The sequence below is a fragment of the Nicotiana attenuata genome, unplaced genomic scaffold (genome assembly GCF_001879085.1).
Source record: "Nicotiana attenuata strain UT unplaced genomic scaffold, NIATTr2, whole genome shotgun sequence".
NCBI classification, from domain to species: domain Eukaryota; kingdom Viridiplantae; phylum Streptophyta; class Magnoliopsida; order Solanales; family Solanaceae; genus Nicotiana; species Nicotiana attenuata.
This window is the reverse complement of record NW_017670968.1, coordinates 137,472-144,708: the sequence shown is the minus strand read 5'-3', so window position 1 is coordinate 144,708 and position 7,237 is coordinate 137,472. Positions and strand designations below refer to the sequence as shown.

Below are 7,237 nucleotides of genomic sequence, written 5' to 3'. Positions count from 1 at the left end.
GAGTTTGAACGCAAAACTTAGATATGAAATTTGAGGTTAATTTCGAAATATGTATTGTTGGGTTTGTTTGAAAACATCGTTGGGTGTTATTCTAATCAGTTGTAAATATCAAAAGGAGTTCAAAACCTAAATTTAAAGTGAATTGAAGTTGATTTAAGCTATATTTGAGTTAAATTTCTCAAAGGCTCGAGGAAGAAGACGAAGTCAGTTTTTTGTATAACAATGTATATTGTTGTATACTAGTGTATATGTGTGTATAAGCAACTCTTATACACTTTTATACACCTATATATAAATGTAACTGTGACGAACTTCTATAACTCTCAGTTGCAATTCTTTTTCAAAATCTATCTAAATATCTATTAAATGATTTCAAATTTTGTAGACAACCTTTTTAGACTAATTCTAACAAGTCTAAACATTACCATTCCAAAGTTCTCACTAAATCATATTCAAAATTTAAATTCACTTATTTAAGCTTGTTCAGCAATGATGGATTATCTAAAAATATAATTTTCACTGCCCAAATAGATTAAATTTGTTAAACTAATGGTTGAGTCACAAGTATTGATTTAGAAATTGAGTTATAAGCTTGATTTACAAAAATATTGAAGAGGAACTTTGAGAACCTATTTGAAGTTGAACTTGAATCTTGGCCTATTTTTTTTGGGCTACAGCTTGCAAAGTTGTATATAGGCTACTCAGTTGCAATGTATGTGTGAGTGTAATTCTCTCCAAATAAGATAGTTCTAACAAAAGTAATTAGAAGAAAATAAGCACTCTTTCAATTTTTAATTGACGAACAAGTATTTAACGACCCGTTTGTCCATAGATATTTTTTTCGATTTTTTCAAAAACGTGTTTGTCCATGAAATTTGGCAAGTTTTAAAAATAACTTAGAAAAAAAGCTTTTCAAAAACCAAAAAGTGGTTTTGACCACTTTTTCAATTTTTTTTTTATATTTTTTGTTCTCTCACTCACAAAAACTATAATATTTTTTCAAGTGAAATGCATGTCCAAACAAAATTTCAAATACCATTTTAACTTAACTCCAAATACTAATTTTTTCAAAAACTATAATTTTTATGTCCAAACACCTACTAAAGTCTACAATCTTTTTATTTTGCCCATCATCTAGAATGAAAGCAAAAAAATTATTTTCAAATAATATATTGATATAATTATTACAAAAATTAAAATTACTTTCCTAGAGATTAAAAATCACCATATTTTACTCTTAAAGTTGCCTAAGTTGACTCTATATCAATCACTCATTTACAAGAGTGAATAAGTGGGCACTTATTCTTAGGATCATTAAAGTAGAAAAAAAAAAGGGTAAAGTAGAAAAGAAAAAAAGATAAGGGAATATTTCACTAGTAGGGTTTTTGTCCAAAGCCTCACCAGACTATCGCTCCTCTTCCTCCTTAACTTCTCTCTCCCATTTTCCCCTCTCTCACATTGGCTAGGTACTCGTTGTCAAATTGAATTTTTTTTTTCTATGTTGAGAATTTGTGGAAGAAGATTTAATTTTAAGTTTTGATCTTTATCATTCACAACTAGTGTGTACTCTATTCTAACTCAGTTTTTATGCTAAATACCTTTTTGGGTGTGTTGGTTGAAGAAAACGCCAAAAACTGGGTTCTTGAGTGGGGTATTTAATTGAAAATTCTTGGTTTACTTGATGAAAATTCCTTGGATTTTTTTGAATTTTTCTTTAGCTCGCATATATTTTGTTACTTTGTTAGAAGTTAAGTTTTTTTTTTCTAATTCCAAAAATTTATGGTGCTAAATTGTTTTGTCTTCTTTTTTTGGTTCTAATATAATTTATTTCCTCTTATTTATTAGCAGCAGATTCTGGCAATGGCAACATCTGCTTGAGGCATCACTGCAACAAAATTCTTACAAGTATGATTATCACTGATTTTTTTCTAGAATATGTTCTGTATGATGACGTTGAGAAAATTGTTTAACTCTGATATTTATTTAAATTGTAGGGTTTTCGTAGATAAAAGAATAATGTTTGCCTATTACTTGCTATCGAATGCATAGTGTGCTTTAGTTATTGATTCATAATTAAATATTTATTCATATTTAATGGATTTTTTAAGATAAATATAGGGTCTAAGCAGCAGGGGCGGTCCTTCCATAAAGCAAATAAAGCAACCGCTTTAGGCCCCGTATTTGTGGGGTCCCAGTACACCTAATAGACTATGTATAAGTTTAAAAAAGAGTTTTGTACAGTGAAAAAGTTTGATTTCTTTCTACCAAGAAAATTGCACTTGAAATGAATATCGAACCCGAATTTCGTAAGAAACGTGTGATATATAGGAAGTAACAATTTGATACAAATATTGATAATGAAATCCCAAAATCTTTCAAAGAGTCCTTTAGAGTTGATTACTTTTATACATAATAGACAAGACTATTTTTTTCACTTCAAAATAGATTTGGACAATTCGAAACATATGAAAATATTTTTGGTTTTCTATTTAGCAGTAAAAACTAAGATCACTAGATGTTGGAAATTTGAAAAAATATTGCCTTAATCTTGAATGTTCCTTAAAACGTAATAATCAATTCGATATTGATGGTTTAGATTTATTTTCTGAATTAAAAGTATTAAGAAAAATAGTACAAGTAGAAGTTAACAGTTTAATTAATACACTTAATCAAACAAAAAGATTTAATTTTTTTTCCAAATGCCTAAATTGCTTATGGAATAATGTTAATAACTCATGTTACCGTTGATTCAACGGAAAGAAGTTTTCAAAATTCAAATTGATAAAATCTTACCTAAGAACAACAATGACACAAGAAAGATTAAATGGATTAGTTATGTTGTCAATTGAGAAATACTTATTAGGAGTTATTAATTATAAGAAAATTATTAATAACTTTGTAGATAAGAAAAGCTAAAACATAGACTTCAAATAAATAAAAAAAATTAAAAAGTTAAGGCCCCTCATAAAATTTGGCTTTAGGCCCCAAAATTCGTCGGGCCGCCCCTGCTAAGCAGCAGTATTCGTTCGAATTCGTACCTAATATTGTAGCTTCACCTTTTATTAGAACTTAGGAGCCTTATTTACGTTATAAGTTGTATGCGTTAAAAGTATAGATTAGTTTAATTGTCATGCTAATAGATAGCTGTTAAAATATCTTCTTATTTTGTATTATTATTAAATACTTATATTTTCTTTTAACTTGCTAGATTTAGACAATTAGTTATTATAAAATATTTTTAATTATTTTTGTACATTAAAGTAAAATAATGCATTTTAAGGGCAAAAATGCACATCAACATCTTACTTCGTATTTTCCACTTTTATAATTGTAACATATGGATATTCTTACTTACTCGAACATGATTGCACCAAAGTAATAGTGAACGAGATGTCTTGAGCTTAACAGCTTGTTTGGATAGTTGTTACACATCGTTTCATAATGTATTGTATTGTATTGTATTGTATCGTTTGATAAATACAATGTTTAGATAGATTGTATCGATTGTTGTTATTTCATGATGTCACACACCAACAATATAAAGAAAAAACTTGCAATATTATAAAGAAAAATTGTGATACGACATAAATTTATTATATAAAAAGGCAGGGTAAATGATAAATAAAATTATTTAATAATAATTGTAGACAATAAATTGCGTCGAGAAAATAAAATCAAGACCGAAAAATATCGCAACAATCGCAGTATTTTATTTCGAATATTTGAGTGTTACAATCTCTATGAATCCTCTGATTCTTGTTTTCAATAGTAAATAAATTCAAGGGCCTTTGAGTTTGATCTTGAATATGTAGTTGTCGCCACGAACGATGATCTTGTTCTTGAGCTTTAGCTTGATTGCTTGAACTTGACCTTGATTCGTTCTTCGTTCTTGAGCTTGAACTTGATTTGTTCTTCGTTCTTGAGCTTGAACTTGATTGCTTGAAGATTGAAACTTGATTGCTTGAAGCTTGAAACTTGTGGAGGAATTTGCAGTGTTTGATCCACGAGCTCTTTCCCGCTTCTTGTTATAACTTCTTGTCCCTTTTCTGAGTTATGAAGACCTCTATTTATAGTTGTGGAAGGGAGGAGTTGTGATAAGAACAAACTCTTTCCGACCAATCAAATTAAAGTGTGACATGACCGCATTTGATTGGCCAGAACATGTCACTTGCACACGTGGCGCGGTTTCATTGGCCTTTTAGTGTGACTGGGCATGCCTTGTCATTTTGACACGTGGCATGGTCCTATTGGCTCTTCGGCTTGACTTGGCTTGCCACATCATTTGACACGTGGCACCAAACTGGGCCTCTAGGAAGATGCCATCTTGGGCTTAATGAAGTGGGCTCATCACTTTAGCCCAATTAAATGGGCTAGCCCAATGGATTAAGGCTTATTTATTTAACTCATATATATTGGGCTTATTTATATAATTCCATTATATTAGCCCATAATATTTATTTGGACCAATATATCTTGAATTTAAAATATAATCCAAATTATTTTATGGATTTAATTTTAATAAAATTTATATGCCTACAAATGCCCCTACTTCAAATCTTGCCGAGGTATGACATCACCTTCATCCGTGACAAGTTTTGAAGTATAACGCACATACACATATATCCTTTATATGCGTATACAATACAATGAGATACATATTTGTCCATACACCTCTTGAAATGCCTCTTGAAAATGTGAAATTGGTTTAAATTAATGCGTGAATGAATTTTCCTTTTCTTGTGGCAGTTGCTGAATTAACTGCTAGCAAAAGTCTAAAAAGTCTTGCACCTATTTTCACGTGAGTCAAGTGCACCTCAGATTTGTATATTAGAATCCTACAAGCAGTCTAATAGCATGGAATAATTGCACCGCCTCACAGTGTCCTTGTCCAAATAGTAGAATGATTTTTTACCGTATGTATCCTTTTTGGTCTTTAATTACGGTCATCCCACATCGGCAAAGCCACTTAATGTGCTGCCTTGAGAAATCTATAAATAGCCACATTCTCATGTATTTTGAGCATCAATCATCTTTCGGCATCTTCAAGCTGCCCTTGAATTCGTTTCTTTGACGACCAGAGGCATTAACGCGAAGGTAATTTCTTCTTCTTCTTTTCTTGTTTTGTTGTCTTTTTTCTTTTTTTTAAATCAAGCGAGAGAGATATGTTCTTGTTCAACAAGATGATCCACACATGAAGAAGACGGTCTTAGGGTGTAAGGGGATGGGCCTGAATATCGGAGAGATTACTTTTATGGCCCGACTACCGGAGAGATTACTCACAATGTGGCCTGACTATTGGAGAGATTACTCTCAAAATGACCCGACTACCGGAAAGGCCAACTTAAGGTGCAGAGGGACTCATATGTCCACCTTAAGATTGGAAAGTTATAGTTCCTTTTAAGGACAACCCACGAAGAGGCCAACTTAAGGTGCAAAGGGACTTATATGTCCACCTTAAGATTGGAAAATTATAGTTCATTTTAAGGACAAACCCACGAAGAGGCCAATTTAAGGTGCAAAGGGGCTCATATGTCCACCTTAAGATTGGAAAGTTATAATTCCTTTTATGGACAAACCCACGAAGAAGCCGACTTAAGGTGCAAAGGGACTTCTATGTCCACCTTAAGATTGGAAAGTTATAAAGTTTCAACTCGAAGACTTCATGGATTTGATGGCGTCGACTTGAACACTTGAAAACTTTGAAGTTTCGGCAGACTTTATACTTCAACTTAAAGATCAACAAACTTGAAGATTCGGCGGACTTTGATGTTTCAATCTGAAAAATTTGAGGGCTCAAATACTTCCACTTGAAGACCGACATGTTCGAGGACCTCAACTTGAAGACTTCAACTTGGAGACCTGGAGGGCTTAGATATCTCAACTTGAAGGGTGGCGAACGCGAAGACTTCAACTTGAAGACTGACGGACTTGAGGATTTCAACTTGGAGACTTCGAGGGCTTAAACAACTCAACTTGAATTCTGGTGACTTAAGGACTTCAACTTGAAGCCGATGGACTTGGAGGGCTTGAATACTCTAACTTAAAGCTGGCGGATTTGCAGACTTCAACTTAAAGACCAAAAATTTGAAGGTTTGGCGAACTTAAAGACATAACGAATCACCAGGCTTCATTGCAAATACTTGGTAGCCTCCTAAAAGACTATAATCATTCCATTGAAGACACCAATTTACCATAGAAGCTTGCCCCTTTTAAATCAAATGAGATCAAAGTTCAATAGGAGGATGACATTTCAGCTTGATTTTACATTCCTCCATACTTCACTCGGACAACAATTGGGGCAATATGTATCTTTTGAACTTATACGACTGAACTTAGAATGAAACTCTAAGGTGCCTACGTACCTCAGTGAAGAGGATCAAGTCATACCGTAGTTCAGACTGGGTGATTTTTCTTTTTACGTCCTCTTTTGCCTAGGCCGCCTCTTTCGAAGTTTTCAACCTAGCGGACTCTTTTTTTATAGGGTTCGTACACAGTTTAGACTCATGCGGGCCAAGAGTGTAGCAACATGCAGTTTAGGCTCGTGCGTCAAGGAGCGTTGCAACTTCAAGGATAATACTTCTTTAAAAACTTGCCATTGATACGGCCGATTCTCATGCCATCTACATCAACCAACTTGTAAGCCCCACTTGAGTAAGCTTCTTCTACGACATATGGCCCATCCCATTTTGAAGTAAACTTCCCTACAGGTTTATGGGAAGTAATTATGGGTCTTCATATGGCAAGGACTTGATCTTCTACTTGAAAGGATCTCGGGCGAACTCTTTTATTGAAGGCGCGAGATAATCGAGCTTGATAACATTTAAGACTCTGTTAAGCTTCCAACCTCTTCTCATCGAGAGCCTCCAACTCTACTAATTGAAGTCGAGTATTTTCTTCATCAGTGATCCCTTCTTGAATAGCCAGTCTTAACGAAGGTATTTGACGCTCAAGTGGCAAGACGGCTTCGACTCCATAAACGAGTGAATAAGGAGTCGCCTGTGTTGGCGTACGGTGATTCATCCTATATGCCCATAAAGCTTCTTCCATATGGTCATTCCAATCTCGTTTGGATTTGGAAACGACTTTCTTTAACAAGTTGCATAGAGTCTTGTTGAATGCCTCAGCTAGACCATTGGCAGCAGCATTGTACATCGAAGAGTTACGTTGCTTGAAGCCAAAGAGATCACAAATCTTGTTCATCAACCTATTATCGAATGGCTTTCCATTATCCGTTATT

At 33.7% G+C, this 7,237-nt stretch overlaps 1 protein-coding gene across 3 annotated transcripts in view; it reads left to right on the top strand.

The window, feature by feature from the left end:
- Window positions 1-1,368: 1,368 nt before the first annotated feature.
- The window catches only part of LOC109244914 (probable phosphoribosylformylglycinamidine synthase, chloroplastic/mitochondrial), a 21,421-nt gene continuing 15,552 nt past the window's right edge, over window positions 1,369-7,237 (top strand). The window contains exons 1-2 of one of the 3 annotated variants that reach the window (XM_019412078.1): window positions 1,369-1,466; window positions 1,849-1,905. The gene's annotated coding sequence lies outside the window, so the exon portion shown is untranslated. Of the gene's footprint in view, window positions 1,467-1,845; window positions 1,906-7,237 lie in introns of all 3 variants that reach the window. The other 2 variants (XM_019412079.1, XM_019412081.1) reach the window with 2 other exon arrangements.